Raw genomic sequence first — 19372 nt, 5'->3', positions numbered from 1 at the left:
AACCGTTACCCCAATCTTAATCCTTTGTCTATTCATACTAATTCGATGAACGATGGAAAACAAGGATGAACACATCAAGAACATAGCACAAGAACTAAGAACTAGTTCATATACTATGAACAAGATATGAACACAACTATACTCTAATTCAATTGCATAATCATATAAATAAGATAAAAACTTGCTCATGGAGGAGAACTAAATTGTATTCATACCAAAAAGCTCTAAGATCCTCCAAGGAGACAAGCTCTCCTTGCTAGCTTTGCCTTGCTCTACTACTGAATCTAAACTAAAGAACAAGTGTAGAAATGTGAGGTGTATTGCTCCAAATGATGGTGTGTGTGATGAATGGTGTGGAGCCATCTATTTATAGCCCAACAAGGACGGTTCATGGTGATCTAAATTTGGTAGGAGGTGAAACCGTCCTATGCATGCCGCCATGCAACCGCCTGAAAAAGGTGGGACCGAGTTGCCGCCACGGAGGGTGTGCTCACACCAGGGTGCGGCCGCACCACTGGTGGGCCCCCCTGGCCACCGCCTTCGCATGGTCGGTTCGTATCTGGGCCCTCATACTTCCCGTGGTTACAGATGGATCCAGTTCGGTGTTTTGGTGGGCTTTTCCAATTATCTTGGATTTGCGCCTTTTCTGAATACAGTTTCTTGAAGTGTGCTTTCTCGTGTCTTTTGCGCCTTTCCACGTGTCATACCTGAAATTGATATTTGCAACAAAACTTGTGGAAAGGTTAGTTCAAAGCCCTACCAACTATTTATTTTATTTATTAAAATAATTTTTACAATTATAAGATAAGGGGTACCAACAGAGGACCTGTCATTCCTATCTCTATAGGACGCCATAGCTTTCCAGAGGCTATCTGTGACTTCGGCGCAAGTGTCAACATCATGCCTAAGGTAATTTATGAGAAAATATTAAATGATCCCCTATTGTCCACAAATATGCATTTGCAGCTTGTAGATCAGTCCATTTGTTACCCTGAGGGAGTACTATAAGAAGTTGTCACTAGAGTGGGGCAATCATATGTCCCAGTTGACTTTGTGGCCATGGAGACAAGAGTAGATGAGAAGGCACCAATTATTTTGGGTAGACCATTCTTATGCACAACAAAAGCCATTATCTATGCGGAGTACACCAAGATTGTCATATCCATCAAGGACAAGAAGGAGAGATTCACATTCAAGAACTGCGTCCTGAAAGCTCCTGCAGCCCCGAAGCAATTCTACCAACAAGGAAAGCAAGAACAGCAATCAATGCCGAAAAAGAAGAACAATAGAAGATGGAGGAAGACCAGGCATGCAGAAACAACTCAATTGATCACCGCCCTCAACACAGAGAATGACCATATGCTACCCAAGCCATTTCCAATCAAGAGAGGTGATCCAGGAGTTCCAATCATTGAATGCACAATAAAAAACACCACCTTCCCCCACACCGTCTGCGACACTGGATCCGGCTGCAACGTAATGTCAAAATAGGTATATGATGAATTATTTTATCTACATTTATACCCAACACATATTCAGTTACAGATGGCGGATCAATCATTAAGATTCCCAGAAGGAATGGTCAAGGATGTAATGGTAAGAATTCAAGAACAATATATACCTGCAGATTTTCTAGTTCTTGTCATGTAGGGAGACGATGAGACCCCAATCCTCTTGGGAAGATCGTTCCTCTACACAGCCAAAGCCAACATCTACATCGGATCAGGGCATATCCACTTCAACCTACCCACCAGAAAGGTACGCTGTCAATTTAGAACACTAGTTAACTATGAGCAGATCAGGAAGCAATGCAACAGGAGAAGACGCCAAGCCCGTCGTCAGGCCGCCCAGCCTCACTGTGGATGGGAAGACTTTTCTAGCAAGATTGTAAATATGAAGATCGCTTCATGGAGGATGAAGAGAACACGCAAGCACCCCGATGGAGTGAGTGGGCCGAAGAAGCTGAAAGGATAGACCAAATTGCCAAGAAAGAGAAAGAGGAGATCATATCCCAATTAGAAGCCTGGGAAAAGGATAATAAAGGTGAAGAATTAGAACTAGAGAAGGAAGAAGCAAAAGAGATAGAAGAAAGATGGGAGGAAGACGCACGTACCGCATCACCACAAGACGGGGAGTTGACTGAGGTTACTTCCGACAATGAACCCACGGAGTAAGTCCTCTCCACTATCTAAGATCTGTCGGTAGACTTTAAATTCTGTACCCCAACCATAAGGTCAGAATGGTAGTTATCTAGTTAAATTAGCATGCATTAGTAATTTCTCTTTAAAACATTGAGTAGCATATTTATTTCTCATGACATATTAATACAAAAATAACAAAAATATTTAGTGCTTTAATTACTACATCATAAATACTAAAGCCCCATGTGAATAAACTTATGGTAACCCCTTAGGAATATTTACCGTGGTGGCATAAAATATATATATAGCACCCATATTTAATTTCTGCATCATAAATAGCAAATTTAAAAAGAAAGGAGAAGTGAAATCCTGCTTAAAACAAACGACATTAAAATTAGCTCATAAGAATAATCAATTGCTCATTGGCTGACCGTTAACCCATTATTAAATTCGAGCCTCGAGTTTTGGTTTTCTTGTTTGAGTATGACTATGCAGGAATAAAGGAGAGAGTCTATCAGTGGCACCCACCATCGCCACGGGCCAGCTCACTCTAAAGGACATCTACACCAACTATTGCAAACATCTAGCTTGGGAGAGGAGCATCCCCTAGTTATTAGGTAAATATACCTAAGTGATTATCGAGTCTATATATTTATAAAAATACCAAAAATATGTGGGCACATGAAGGTCCACAAGTCATAGAGTCTTTTGTGAGTTTATAATTAGTTAAGTGTTAGAGTCTGTTTAGAGTCAGTCTAAACTAGAGCTAAATCAAAAAAATTGATGAACATTTAAATTTTGCCTTGGAAATGATAAATAGTTGCTCTATTCTTTACAAGTACCTAGATTCCAACGATAGATTTTCATGAGTTTTAGACATTACTGTTTTAATTTGAAGATTTACTCTGAACCTGCAATTTATGGAGGCATAAGTTTGAGCTAAGTCTAGGTAGTAGGTTGATATGATCATTGAAAGTTTGAGCTGCTATTTATCTTATTCCTAGAATTACTAAGTTCTGGAGATTTATTTTGAAAACCTAAAATCCTACATGATAAGCTCTGTATGACAAAGTGTTAATTCCTACCAAAGCCAGATATAATATACATTGAGAGTTAGGAAAAACATTTGCACATTTATGTTGCTTGCTTTGCATTGAGTTCAGTCAACCTTTGTCGTATACCTTATGAGAGTCTTGTCATGCTTTTTAAATCAAGATCACGTACACACTCCAGTTCATATATACATTATTCCCACACTAGGAGTAAACACCAACAATCACCCTATAGGATAACCCTTGTCTTTAATGTTCTAAGTTCTTGTTATTATCTCTCTAGTCATTTATTGTATTCAAAGGATACATGTGGCTATGCAAAAATATAAAAGAAGAAAAGGGAGTAATAGATGGACAAGTGTCCCAATAATTAAAACAATGGGTACTAGATGCTCGCCTCCCTTAATTTAAAAAAAGAGAGAAAGAGATAGCCCATGTCTTTCCTAAAAAGTTTCAATAGAGAGTTATTCCCAAAGAAATATAAGTTAACCATAAATACCACAAATTAACCTATCCACCATATTCCATACACATGCACACCTTGGTTTGATTGTATGCCTCAATTCTCTATGGATCCATTAGTTGACTTTATAATACATGCATTGCAAGTATGCTTATCCTTGTTATTAGCACTCCTATAAGCTCTACCAAACATATACCTTTAGCTATAGGAGGCATAATATCATTAATGCCTCACGAGAGAGCTATAAATACCACATATATTGAGAGATTTGAGGGTGTCATACAATTAAGCTCTGAGTTTTATTCTGAAAACTTATAAAAACTCCGAAATAATGGTTTTGCAAAGAATTTGAGACATAGTGCTTGACCTGATTGTTCTGTCTTCTGATTGCTCAAGACTCAAGCAAAAGTTATAAAGCCCCATGGTTAAAGGTAAGATGGGTAAGTTTGAAGTAGAGTAAGTATTGACTAATCCGGAGGAGAATCTTTGTTTGGGAGCATGTGTACTTGGAAAGAATGAAAAGCTTGTAGCAACTCTTGATCCAAATACATATATTGCTTAGGCTCGGTTTGCCAAGAGACTAGCAAAAGGTAAGCTTGGGGGAATTGTTGACGGTCGATAACATCAACTTTTACTATAACTTTAAACCTGAAAGAGAACATGAATACACACTAGTATAGGTTTAAACTAACAATTTCCATGAGTTTTGTATATTCTATATTTTCTAGGGTGAAATTCAGGAAAGCGGAAAAGAGGGACTCTAGTGCAAAATAAACACGGAAATGTATCCGCCATGGGAAACGTCACAAGAAGGCTCAGGAAGGACGAGAAGGCACCTAGAGCAACAGGGGGCCTAGCGGCTGCCACGTGGGGCCGGCCGGCCCCACCCTAGCACTGGCCGCCGCTCCCCTTAGGGTTTTAGCTCTCTTCTTCTGGAAGCTTCCTCCATCACCTTCGAGGAGTCATCTCGGCCCTTGGTTAAGTCAATTTTGATCCTCCCACCAGACTATAAATACATGGGTAGACCCCCCTAGAGAGAGCCACTTCATTATTCATCAAGGCCTCAAGCCATCAAGCATCAAGCACCTTCAAGTTCATCAAGAGCCTTCTTATTCATAGTTCTTGTTATTTAGATTAGAATTAGAGGAGATCTAGTTCTTCATCAGGATCTGGAGCCCCTGGCGTCAGTTTGGAGCGCAAGAGTTCGGTAATAGATCTAGTTCTTACTTTATATTATTCAGTTGTATATTAGGGAGTTTATTCACAATAGATTCATATATTATTAATTACATTAGTCATTGTCTTCTTTGATTATATGTCTAGAATAGTTGGTTTGATCTTATTGAATTCATGTAATTGCTCGTATAGCGTTTACCTAATCGATCGTTGGGTAGATGATAGACAATATGTAGACGTGGTGTCTAGATATCTTGTTTGTCTGCAAAGTGCACCTTGATGTGCCGGGTCATGTGGTAGGCCACGTAGGTCACAGCTACATTGGTTCCTCTGTAGTCCAACCCCAGTACGTAGGGCTAGCATGGGCACGGTCTCGAAGGAGATGACGATTGCGTCTTAAAACCCTCATTAGTTGATGCCTCTTTACATGTAATTATGATATAGGGTTGACTTAACGATGATTTCTAGATGTAATTGCACTAATTAGAGTAGAATTACCTTAGATCCAACTCCCTAGTTTATCCATTGGCTAACTATTATTATGACTAGTAGATGATTTGATGATTATCCTTAATTATGATACTTGATGATTATGCTATCATTATTATTTACCTATATTTATCTTGTGACCTCTGCCTATTATGAAGTAGACTATACGACTTGGGTAATATCATTTATTCATCCTATATAGTTTCTTATCAATATAATAGATATTGTTTAACACTTAGCCTTCCTAGTGGTATAAATATAAATTGACAACCTGCATACTTCCCTAGATAAAATTCTACATCGGTATAATTATTTGTCCGCTTGCAGAACCCATTTAGTTTATAATTATATTCATATTTGTTTTTCTATATCTTACAGTAGAACATGTGAATCTATATTAAATTCCTAGCAATGTAATTAGGGATGACAACCTACTTCATGCTTAGGAATGTTAGAGTGGTTTGTTGTTATTTGACAAGTTAATGATATACCGTGCATTTCTGGTGTTGTTACTAGGAGTAGGGTTTATCTCTATTTTTAGTGACGATGGTAGTAAATGTCAACAAATACTCTGTTCCTGATGTTGCCAACGTGCCCACTGGGCCCACTGTCAACACTAGGAACGAAAACTTTGAGCTCCGCACTGGCCTCATCACCAAGCGAGGACGCAAACGCACATCTCCAACACTTGCTTGAGCTCTACGACACCATAGTCATCAAAGACATCGCACCTACAAGCATAAAGCTCCATCTGTTTCCCTTTTCCCTTGCAGGAAAAGTGAAACAATGGTTCTACAAGAAAATGGAAGTTGTCAACACGTGGGCCAAATGTTCTACGGTGTTCCTCGCTAAGTTCTTCCCCATGAGCAAAACCAATGCCCTGAGGGGAAGAATTTCCAACTTCTAGCATAACACCTCTGAGTCTATTCTAGAGGAATGGGAAAGACTACAAGACTGCATCCAAGCATGCCTACACCACGGCATCGACGATTGGTTAGTGCTCTAGTATTTCTATGATGGGCTAACCCAAATGTGTAGGGGACACATTGACGCTGCTGCTGGAGGAGCCTTCCTCTCCCTCAGCATCAACAAAGCCACTGCACTGATCACTAAGATGGTGACGAACCAGAGCTGGGGGAGGAAAGGAAAACACAAAAAGGGATGCATACCGTTAAAGAAACAGATATGCTGGCCACAAAAATAGACCTGTTGATGATAAGGTTGGATGATCGTGCCCAAGAAAAGGAACCTATGACAAGCACCGTCAATGCCATAGACTCACGCATGACGTGTAAGGTCTGTGGAAACATTGGCCACTCGGAAAACGACTGCCTCCAAACCCGACGTAGCATTCATCAACAATGGATTTCACCAACCAGGTAATAACGGGTGGAACAACCACCAACGTCCACCCTACCAAGGTAATTCGAACCACAATTCCAATTACAATTACAATTCTAGTGCTAGGGCAAGCCAAAATTAATGAAAACATTAGTAAGAAACTTTCTCACCATGATAAAAATATAGAGAGCATAAATTTTAAACTATAAAACTTGACTTCCTCTATAAATGACCAATTAAATTTTAGTAAGATACTTGAAAAGCAATTGGCTCAAATGGCTGCTGCAGTCCCCATTAATAATAATGGTAAAATTCTTGCTCAACCGGAAAAATCATGTGAAAACATGAATTCAGTGACCACGACGGGGGGTCTTGACCACTCATGAGCCATCATATCCTAACTAAGGTGCAGGAAAAGAAAAAGGGCGAAAAGAAGCAGAACCATCAAAAGCACATGAAGAGGAGGTACAGGAAAAAAGATTGCTCCACAAGACTATGTAGACACAAGTTATCTATCATTTCCCACGAGAACACACAAACAAGCTGAGAATGAGCAGTTTACCCGGTTCATGGAAATGATCAAGAAGATACATGTGAGCGTCTCTCTTATGGACGTCCTACATGTACCCTCATATGCAAAGTACATCAAGGACATTATCAACAACAAAAGGCCACTACCGTCCACTGTTCATGGTAGGTAAGTATCATTTTTATATCAACAAGAGAATAGAGAAAGGGCTTAAAAGCAATCACCAACATAGATATAGGGGGTACACTGACAGAATTCTATGAGTTTTGGTGAATGTCTATTTTTGTAGGGGGTGATCAAAAAAAAAGCCAAGGGAGACCCACATGTCAAGTTTACATAGAGAGAAACAAGCCAACACATGAAAATATATGATCTAGAAGGTTTGGGAAGGCACCAAAACAAAGGAGAACGAAACGTGACACTAGGCCAGGGTAGCCAAGCAGGGCAGGCGCCCTGGTGGGTCCACCTGTCAGCCTCAGCTTCGACATCGGTGCTAAACCGCCTTTAAGGATTAATCTCCTCCGTTAACAAAGGTCGGTTTGATCCGAGGGCTGCGGTTCATCCCACCTCCCTATATAAGGAGGGGTAGACCCTAGGGTTTGAGGCACCCATTATTCAGATTATTCATTCTTCATCCTCTAGAGAAAAGCTAGGGTTTGGGCTTGAGAGGTGTCCCTTGAATGGATAACCTTTCACCCTTAGAGTAGATCTAGTCTTCTAGATAGTAGAGAGATGGAGAGCGAGGGAGGAGTTCGGAGGAGGCACCGGACTATCAGTGCCTCTTCATCAACTTGTACTTCGACGGGATCGGGCTCTGTCCGGTCTTGAGATGGCTCAGGCTCAGGTCATCAACTTCTTATACAAGTAAGATTCTTGTTTATATTATTCTTCTGGTTTATGAGTCTCTTTTGAGTGCTTTAATCTCGTGCACTAGGTTAGAGTGTAATTGTAGTGTAAGCGTGGCGCTTAGACTAGGGTTACTCGTAGATGCAACCTATATTTCGGATTGGTGGTAGATCGCAAACGTAACATTCGTTGAGTCATTTGTAGTCCACCTCCCGTCTGTAGGTCTAGCAGGAAGGTCTTTTAGACCTTATTACATGGTAGATTCATACTCTATTTGTGGTCTTCCATAGTAATTTTCCCAATTGAGTAGTAGAAGACACGGACTACCCAAGTTAGAAGTAGAAACCCATGATTGAGTTATCCTCTCTATACTCCTATTATCGACCCCATATTAGATTGATCTTCCTTTACCTTTTATATTTTTACCACTTAGATTTTATCCCAAGTATAGTTTATATCTTTTTCACTCACCCTTTTTGGTTAAGTTAGAACTCATAGTTGACTCACATGTTTCCCTGTGGATACGATATTTAAAACCCTCTGGGTGAAAGCTACAACAGTATCTGTGCGCTTGCGGATCTTATATGTGCGTGTCTTAAATGTATCAACAATCTTTCTGGAGCCGTTGCCGGGAAAACGGTTGCTGATTTGACAACGAACCTAGCCTAGCCGTTATCAAAAAACAAAAAAAACATATATATAGATAAAAGAAAAAATCTCTTCATACTCTTTTCTTATCATTATCCTTTCCTTTCTAATCTAAAAAAATCATCATCTCTTCTCTTCTTATCCTCATCTTAATCTTTTTATTCGTTGCCTCTTCTATTCTATTCTTTCTCATCTTGTGCTAGCATGGATACTTACACTCCTATCAATCAATATGCTAACCCCACGGGCACACACCTTAGACCACCAAAACATTTAGAACCTATCACAACTAATGGTTTTGAGATAAGCCCTGATTTCATAGAGTTTGTTCAGAAAGAACCCTTCTTGGGAGAAAGTGAGGAAAACCCATATTCACACCTACGAGATTTTAACCGGTTTTGTGACATCATTCGCATAGAGGGCATGTCCGATGAGACCATCCAATGGAAGCTATTTCCGTTCTCTTTAGCGGGAAAAGCTAAACATTGGAATAAGCTCAATGTAGAACGTGCACAAGGAGATTGGAAAACACTATACAATGAATTTCTCTCAAAGTTCTTTCCCATCTCCAAAGTGGTTGCCCTACGGATAGAGGTTGTAGCTTTTAGACAACTAGAAGAAGAATCTCTTGCCGAATCATGGGATCGCTTAACTGACACTACAAGATTTTCGATCAAAAGCAATGCCGAAAAAGTGTAGCAAAAGACCCAAAAATGGTAGCAATTGTACTTTTGCTACCATTGTTTTTTGGTTAAATGTCGTTGCACTTGTAAGGGTAGCAATAGCAGAATGCAACGGGTCACGTTTTAGTTGCGACACACAGCCCCTATATTGCAACACTTTTGACACTTTTGCAACACATGGTGAGTGTTGTAACACAAGCAATTGCAACCACTATGGGTGTGGTAATAGTATCAATTGCAACGAACTAGGCATTGCTAGCGATACGTATTGCGACACGCTAGTTGTGTAGCAACACAATGCAATCGCAACGCAACACAAGTGTTGCAATCGTGGTTATTGCTACGCGAAGAGAGCATTGCAGTAGAGGTTCTCTATTGCCACGTCACCTAAATGGTTGCTATAGGTGGCTTAGGTTATTGCAACATCTATTTAGGTTGGTTGCTATAGAGAGGTCCCCTATTGCCACGTTTCTGAATAGTTACTATAGATGGCAAGGGCTATTGCCACGTTACTTAGGTTGGTTGCTACAGATAGGCCATCTATTGCCTCGTTACTAACTGGTTGGTTGCTATAGGTAGATTCCTCTATTGCCACCGTCATGTTTTTGTAGTTGCAAAAGATAGGTTCTCTATTGCCACGATTATCCATGACTAAATGTGGTTCTTATATGTGCCATCATTTATTGCAACGCCAGATGAATATATTAATAATTCATGTTGTGTAGCTTTGTTTGGTAGCTTAAATCAATAATCGCAAAACGACAAATACATAACGAAAGAAGCATCGACATCCATTAAAATAAAATATAATTTGTTCATACAAAATCTTTAATGAAACATACCGAGTGTCAAACTAAATGAGAACACAAGTAGATAGCTTAACACATAATAATGTGTCAAGCACAGACAACTGTTTGAACTCATTTTGAATCAAAAGACTAATGTCTACTGTAGCAGCAAAGGTTCCCTTGATATGTAAGTTGGCCATCATCCCACCATTCGCATGCTCCTTCTCAAACTCAACATTCCTCCTGAAAAAAATCATTGACATGCATTAGTTAAACTGAGACTAGTGGTGGCAAAGCTAATTGAACACTGAAGCAAAACACGAGCTGCAGTACTAGCGTTCTGCGAGCTACAGTACTATCAACCATGAACTTTGAAGCGAAAATCAAATATAAACATACATGCAGCTGCCTCCCAAGACATTTTATGAGCACATGAGCACAAACACATCCATATATATTTCTAATCAGCAAGAGGAAACTAAGCCTGTACCAGATTTAGGAGCAGAACAAAAGAATGGCTATGTACTTCTCCAAAAGGACTACATGTTCCTTTTTAATGCAAAGAGAGATAAAAGGTTTCACATAGTACCTGTGTATCCCTTTTGGACAATGCAGATCTTTTGCTAGCAGCAAATTCCTTCAGTTGCTTTGTTGTAGTAAAAACAGCACCCGAATTCGCTGCCGAATTACTTCTTCTCATGCGCCCTCTAGTGAGATGTTCTTCAGCTGCAGTAGAAGGGGGTTGTTATTCTGGCTGGCTTGTTTCTTGGGTAACCTGAAAATAAATGGTTGGTGGTAAAAATTACACCCCTTGACAAAAATATGACATGCATGTTACAATTAAACACTCTTCAATTATCATCAGACTACCTGCTGACTATGCATCATGTGTTCTCCCTGATCTGTAGTTGTTACATTTTGTGTCCCCTCAATTGTTTTAGCAGCAGCAACATTTTCAGTTGGCTCCACAATTGTGCTAGCCTGCATTTCGAATTGGGTTCACGATCATGATTTCAGTTCAATAAACTACACCCCTTGACAAGAATATGACATGCATGTTACAATTAAACCTTTTTATAGGTATTATCATCAAACTACCTGCTGACTATGCATCATGTGTTCTCCCTCTGTAGTTGTTACATTTTGTGTCCCCTCAATTGTTGCAGCGGCAGCAACACTTTCAGTTGGCTCCACAATTGTGCTAGCCTGCATTTCGAATTGGGTTCAAGATCATGATTTTCAGTTCAATAAACTATGAGAACATATATGTTGTTGTTAATATTACCTTTTGTACTAAAGCTTGCAGTTGGGCTGCTTGCAACATTAACATAGCTTGCCTAAGTGCTTCTCTATCAGCCCCCCTTTCCTTGTTCCTCTGTTCAAGCTGACGCCTATGTTCTTGCCTCTCGACTTCCCGTTCAACTTCTTGAGCTTCTAGTCTTTCTTGCAGCCATCCAAACGATTCAATGAGGGCTTCCTCCTGTTGGATTTTGCGCTGGTAGTCCTCCGACAGTAGCTCCTTTCTAGTTGGGTACCTTGCAAGGTAACCATTAGCATGCATCTTGCTTGATTTGATTTTTTTCGTTTCCTTGTAGGTCGATTGGAAAATCTAGTTCTGCTCCAAGTCTGAGACGACATTTGCATCAGGCCTTGACTCCAGCTCCACAATCTTCCTGGTTTCATTGTCCTAACAAAGTAAAGACATTTAGTTAATTAAAAATTTAATTCTAAGTGAGGACAGTTGCATCACTTAATAAGGGTTGTAAAAACTGTTTAATACTCACATAGACTTCCCTAGATTCCTCGCTTGTCCATTGTCCATTTTGTTGGTGGGTCATCATAAAAAGCTCTATATCATTTGGCTCTTCACCAGTTAGTTGGTCCCTCTAATTAGGCAAGCATGTAAACAAATTAGCCATATTTCATAATCTAGGGAAATGTAGAAGCTTTTATAAACTGTAAAGATCACGAAGATATTCGTCAGAAATTAAAAAACAAAAGATAACAGAAATATGTGTTGCTATTGAAAAACTAAAGGAATCCTAGTTCTTCTTTTTTTTGGCACACATTAGTTTTAGTACTTTTCAGCTTTATGTATAGAAGAATGCAAAATATATTTTTTTTGTAGTGGGTAGTGGGCTAAATATTTCTATCAAATACAAAGACTATATAGGTTATAACAATATCATGTCATTGTCATTCGGGGGCACAAGCACAAACCATAAACAAAAAAGCCTGAAGGAAAACCTTGTGAAAGAATTTTTTACCTTCTCATAGCTCAATTGAGAAAAACCCTTTGATCCTGTAACATGGTGTATCTTTTGATTGTGCCGATTCTGAGAATTCTTATTGCTAATCCTCTGCACACAACCAGCAATGATTTGATTTTTATAAAATCAGCAGTGCGCAAAACATAAACCTTGATGTCAGAAGTGGAATTGGCAAGTTTCTTAAAAAATTGGGAACAAACCTGGAATTCTTCGGTGCCAAAATACGACACCAGATAGTGCCACTCAACAATGTCTAATTCTTCTGGCCTATGTCTTATTCTGTCTTCATATGTGGTGTACGCCTTGTAGGTAGCACTAAATGTAGATCGCCATCCTTTGTAACGGTCATTAGCCACCGTCCATATCTTGATTCTGTTCGCCTCGTTATCCTCAAGGTCCCACTTGGCCTGCTCAAGGTAAAGCCTAAATAAATTACTTCTTAAACAATAATTTGGTATTGCAATTTTGGTATCCACATGGATAACAAAAGCTTACCAGCACATCGTTTGCTATTGCAATTTTGACATCCACATGGATATCTCTCCATGTTCTTACTCCGATGAGAGGTGCTCTCCTCCTTGTGAACAGTGTTATTTCATCAACAAATATTCGTTTGTTTGAACCTACAGGTCCTCCAAGCCTAGAGAACTGGATGCTAAGCTTCTGAGATGCCTCCCTAGTTCTCTTGTTTATTGTTGTTCATCCTTTCAAGTTACCTCTTGGCTTCCTCTTTTCGGAGTCTTGTCCATGAAAAATAAATATATACAAAGCAAAAGACTTAAAAAACTGTTGACATAGTTTATAATTAACTGAACCTCACAATAAACTAAAAATATTCATTACTTACCAGTTCCCTCTCCCTGTGGAATGAAACGCCGAGCATGAGATGGTCTGTTTACTGGTGGTGGTGTGGGGTTGCTAACTTCACTTGAAAGTACTACATCTGTATGATGATTACTGTCCACATATGCCACTGCAAAAAATATTGGTCACTTGTGTAAGATATAATATGTTTGTGTAGGAATATTAATAATAGAGATGTAGGGATAGATGTTATATTACTAATATGATCCAGTTGTCCTTGCACTCTTAACCATTTTTTGTAAGTGTTGGTGGTGTCATCCCTGTCGATATCTTTCAAATCTAGGTCAACCAAGCTAATATTAGTACAAAGGCTTCTCCAATATAAAATAATACAATGATTTTTAAATATATAGGAGTCCAATATAACACTTACCCGTGAATCGGTTTTCCTTATGCATGACGTGCAGCCATTTCTTGTAAGCATCAATTGACTCCTCATCTTCATCTATATTCTCTTCCCTAATGGGTCTCTTTCCAGGTACTTTCAAGGGTGTTATGTTCACATTCTGGTCTATTTTTTGTTCCTTGGACAGCAATAGTCTGACATGTCTTTCCTCCTCATTACATGCTATCATAGCATCTGCAGCGGCTTCATCTTCGATTTCGTGTAGTGTTGCTGCATTACCACATCTCCTATTGTAGTACAAATAGTCCCTTACCCTATACCCCAATTGTAATTTCACTATAAGGAAGTTACTTAGGGCGAGATCAGCCCTACTGATTGTCATAGTATAAGACTCTTGCCCCCCCGGCGCCTCCTCGCAAGTGAAATAGAGAGTCCATGTTTGATCCGAGCTGCCAAATATTACAATAGTATCAAACTTAAGCACTAGTGATGATACAACAATATACTTAACAGGAAACCAGTGTACATATAGTATGTGTACAGACAGAGAAAGTAATTATAACTTAGTGCCACAGAGCATCTCCAACAGTTTGGCAAAAACTGTTTGGCAAATCTTGACTTTTGGCAAGTTGATAAAAAGAATGGCAAGTCAAATATTTTATGATCTCCAATAGTTTGCCAAAATGACTTAACAAACGTAAAAAACATGCCCACAATTACCTGTTTGCAACTGACGGACTCTCCTTCTCCCTTCCACCGGATCGCGCAAGAAGACCAGTGGAAACCCTCTTGTGCGCTAATAGAAAGTTTCTTGTATACCGGTGGAAAGGAAAGTTTCCTGTGCGCTAGTAGAAAGTTTTCTGTAGACCGGTGGAAAACCTCTTGTGCGCTAATAGAAAGTTTCTTGTATACCGGTGGAAAGTTTCTTGTTAACGAGTGGAAAGATCTGAAACGCAATATCCTAATCACTGAACTTATATTCCTATGTGTATGGACAGAGAGCAAAATCATATCCCTACATATCAGTAATCCCATGCTTTCGATCTACAATATCCCCATGACTGAAATTAAACGAAACCAACATGTATGTATACTATGTGTATGGACAGAGACCCAACTCATTAATCCCTACATATCATTAATCCCATACATGTTTTTAAGATTAAATATCTAGAACCCTAAACCCGAGATGTTGAATCCAAAAATAGGAAGCCAAAAGGTGTTACCTATCATTAGTCTCATTGATTGGCAAGGAGCTCTCTTGTTGATCACCAAGTGTTGCTGTCGACCGGCCGGATGAATGTGTTGCCCCAAAAAGGGACATGGTCGCGATGGGTCTAGATGAACTTGCCGGCGCCGCTGCCGCCGTCGGAGTTGTTGGCGTCTCGGACGAACGCGTTGCCCCAAAAAGGGACATGGTTGTGTTGGCCGGAGTTGTTGGCGTCCCCGCTCCTGCAGGTGTGCGCATCAACGTCGAGGACGGAGGTGTTCCACTCGTTGGAGTTGTCGCCATGTTCGACTTCTCTTTGGTGGAATCCGAAGACCCTAACCGTGTGGAGGCGGCGACGGGGTAGATGAGGAAGCCACGAGTACCAAGATGGAATTGAGAAGTTGCAAAATAAAGGGGGCGGGATTGGGGGAGGAAACGAGGGTGGGCGCGCACAAGAGTTTTCATCACGACATTTTCGCGGGCCTGGCATTTTTCAATAGTTTCACGGGGAGAGGAGGAGGGCCGGGAGCGATGTGTACGTGGACGGTTCGATCTGTGAAATTCGGGTGCGAGAACGAGAACGTGCAGATTTCGATCTTTAAAAGATACGTGGTTCAGGAACGAGAATGGCCACGGGAGTCCCAGTCAAACTCGTAGATAGAGAAACGGAAACTATACAATGGATTTTTATGTATGATCGTATGGAGGTATAATGTTTCGATTTGGTAGGCATCATGGTACTTCTCAGACTTCATTAGAATATAGATGGACATACTAACAATATTGCATATTTTATGGTTTACTAAAGAATAAATGTTAAAATACCATAAGCTACATAAAAAACTCAAAAAACTTGGAGGGACACATCCTTTTCGTGTATAAGTTTTCTCAAAAAAGTTTGAACTGATTCTGAGAAATTGGTGATGCACATCCTCACAAAGTCATATGTGGTCTCACACATGCCCCTGTAGATGAGCGAAAAACTACCAAATCTATATTTATATCTCTATTATCTAATTATATATAATCTATACCAGTACCAGCAGAACCAGAGGGTACAATATGGATAAATTTGGGATTATCGACATTGCTACTTCCATGTTCAGATATTCGGATGAACCTTACATTCTTGCTTCAAACGCTGAACCGGTGTTTTATGTCCCTATCGTGAACAAGCTGGGATGGTCTACTGTTGTTTTGGTGAGACCAAGAAATTTGTTTTCCATGCCAGACACAGGAAATGACGCCGATACACTTGATGTGGGAATCCAAGAAATGAATGAATCAGGCCAAGGTCAGAAATTCTTAAACTGGTCAAGACAGGATAGGGCAGGCACAAGTGGTTCTACCGCCATTATTAATCAAGTGCGTAGCGAAGCAATTCCCGAACCTGTTGATGACTATATTGGTGACGATGATTCTAACGACGATGACACCTACATTGATGATGGGGTTATTGCACCAGTCATCTATACTGTAATGGACCAATCAAAATTATACTAGGTCTTCCCATAAAAACGTCCCCTGCTGAGAGCCTTTAGCTATGTACACTTAAAAAATTATACACAATAAATTATCTTCATTGAAATCAAGGCCTAAGAAAACACTCTAACTCAATCCAATGGCCAGAGTTGGAAGTTTGATGCCAGGCTTCAACGCAGCCACACCCCGCGCGCCCTTCACCCACGCGAGGCTTCGAAACACTATCGCGTGCAGTGTTCGAAGGCCAGGAACACGGAATAAAAAAAGAAAACACTAGGATCAGGGCACGAGCACCCGTTCATTCTGACGTCGGCCGCCTCCTCCTGGATCACGATCTCACTGCCAACCCCTCCCTTGCCCATCTTGCCACGCTCGATCTACGACTGTCTCTCAACGCTCCACACCGCCGCCGCCATGGATCTCTCTCCTCTAGCTTTGAACCAACCGCCTCTTGCGGCTTCCCTGGTGGCGTCCTTCCCCATCCCCTCCCAACGGCAGCCGTCGCGTCCTTCCCCATCCTCTCCCGACGGCATCTGTGGCGCCCTTCCCCATCCCGGTGGCCTTGTATGCGCAGGTGTCGGTAACGGGCAGCCATCCTTAGGCTCTAGATTTGTGCAGAGCGGATGTGGTGGATTCCCTCGGTTGCGTACGCGTCATGGGAGGCGCACCTTCCCCTGGAGGTGGGCACGCACATGATGTGCTGGTGGCCACGACTAGATGCTCCAACCGGTCAAGGTCATCGAGCGCCACAAGGGCCGTGCTTCCTCTTCCCCCTCTAACTACGAGTACCACATCCAATACAGCAGCGCGTGGTGCCGGATTCTTATCCACAACGTGCAAGCAGTGCGAGCCCTCGCTATGCGTTGAGCGAGCAAGATGTGCTTGGCAGCGGTGTACGACCTTGTGCGGGTGAGGTGAGTTCAGCAGAGCCATCGTCTCTTTTCCCCTCCCCTCAAATTTTTAATTCAGATTCAGCCGAGCAAATACATGGCTGGTGCTAAATAGGCGATCTTCATAGTGCAGTAAGTCGACGGCAGTGGATCCTAACCACTAGGAGCATCTCCATATACTTGCAGGGCTTCCTTTGGAAGCAGCCATATAATCTACGAAGTAAACTACAATGGTCTTTGAAGTAGAAACAAATATGCTTTTTACTGAAACAAAGCTCTCTTGATTATTTAAAAAAACCATCTACTGTAACTAATATGTTCTTTTTACTTCTGTATTATGCCTGTTCAATTCTTGACAGATTTCATAAGCACACGACATGTGGAACCAAAATTTGAAATCTTGTTTCTTCTTTGCTAACTACAAGGTAGATGAATGATACTCTGATTTTACATTGTTCAGTAAGCTTTTACGGTCATCTTTGTTATTGTTTTATCTTTTCAGGTTAAATGTTTTAAAAATCTTCAGTTGGTAGCTTCAACTCTTCATTGCTGGAGGAATATTGAATATTTGATCCTGGAGGAAAGAGGATATTGGGGGGATTATTCTGGGGTTGGCGATGTATGTTGAGAATGGCCCAGAGGAGATTGATGACTGCCAATGAATATAGTCGTGGCTTGCAGAGGACTACTCTAGCATGGCGACACATGAGATGACTTGCACAGGTCTTGTTGCCTTCCTAATGTTTGGTCAGTTTGACTGCATTGCCTCCATACAGAATTACAGATACATAAAGCAGGATCATGCTTGCATTTATTTCATCAAATATTACCCCTTTGTTAATTTCAGTATATGTTCTCTTTTCAAAGGTATTTAGAAGCATGCCTTTATTGTTTACTTTGTATGCTGGGAAGATCAAACTTACAATGCAAAACTATGATGTTTTCTCTCACACCTACACTGCTCATTGGTTTAAATGGACATATAAATGTGATTAAATTATTTCTTCATTCCGTCTTTATTTTGCACGAAATGGTTTTCTACACATTAGTTACTTTTTCCCACTTGCCTTCACACTTGCCAGTCAATAGTGTTCACTTCTACTGATTGAAGGATGGGTACTTCTATGCCCTTTGAGCCCATATTGTAGTTAATTTTCTTCTGATTGTATGTTCAATTTATCTCCAAAATTTTTATATAGATTTGAAAATTTTGACTGATATTACCATTGAATTTTATGATTTTATCGCTGATGCTCTCGGAGGAACCAATTACTACGTGGAAGCAACATGGAGATAAAGCAGGCGGATGGAAGTCGAACTCCGATTGACTATAATTCCTACCCAGTAATTACTAGAAGACATGGAGATAAAGTAGATAGATCAAAGTGGAACCCTGATTGACTTATATGTGATTCATTGCTTCTTGGAAGCAATCGAGATTAGCATGGTTCTGACACCCTACCCTTTTCTCCGTTTTTTTCTCCTGGTTCATGTAAAGTGGTTTTGAAGTTTATTTTTCTTGACATTCTCTGGGGTACCATTAATTTAAGCAATACCTTGTCGTATTAGCAAACCTCAAAACTTTCAGTGTTCAGTTCAGTTCTATGAAAACAGCTTTGACAAAGCATAATTAGCTAAGTTTACTTTAAAGTTGCATAAGCCGTTGCTTTGCATGATTGACGCAAAGAATCCATGCAAAATCCATCCATTAATTCGTTTCCTTCTTGTTTCTTTGCCTTCCTATTTGATCACGGTGATCTGCTTCAGTGCCACATCCGCCCCCAAGCACGATCAGCACGTCGCACCTGCTGCCATCCACAATCAAAGCACCACGTGTACTTCTTTAAAAACTTTATATTGTGGATGACAAATTCCATAAAGATCTCCAATATAGGATTTAAGGACTTGAGCAAATTGTAAAATGGATAGTTAATGCGAGAAATAACCATTGTGCCTTATTATGCAAAAGTGTTTTCCGGCTTGTGGTCTAATATATTGTGTAAAAGTAGAGCTACGAAAAACAATCTCGTGGTTTAGTTATTTTCATATGCATCCTAAAACCGTGGCGTTAGCACGGACACTATACTAGTGGAAGAAAATAGAGAAGATGATTTCTTTGTTTGAAGACAAATTTTTTGTTGCACTGTTTGATGG

The 19372-nt window shown here is 40.4% G+C and overlaps 1 long non-coding RNA gene across 1 annotated transcript; it reads left to right on the top strand.

The window, feature by feature from the left end:
• Nucleotides 16475-18856, top strand: LOC110433206. Its single transcript, XR_002450638.1, has 2 exons — nt 16475-17643; nt 17721-18856. It is a non-coding gene; the product is annotated as an uncharacterized LOC110433206 (long non-coding RNA).

This window comes from Sorghum bicolor, chromosome 2 (genome assembly GCF_000003195.3).
Source record: "Sorghum bicolor cultivar BTx623 chromosome 2, Sorghum_bicolor_NCBIv3, whole genome shotgun sequence".
Lineage (NCBI taxonomy): Eukaryota > Viridiplantae > Streptophyta > Magnoliopsida > Poales > Poaceae > Sorghum > Sorghum bicolor.
This window is presented reverse-complemented; position numbering and strand designations above follow the sequence as displayed.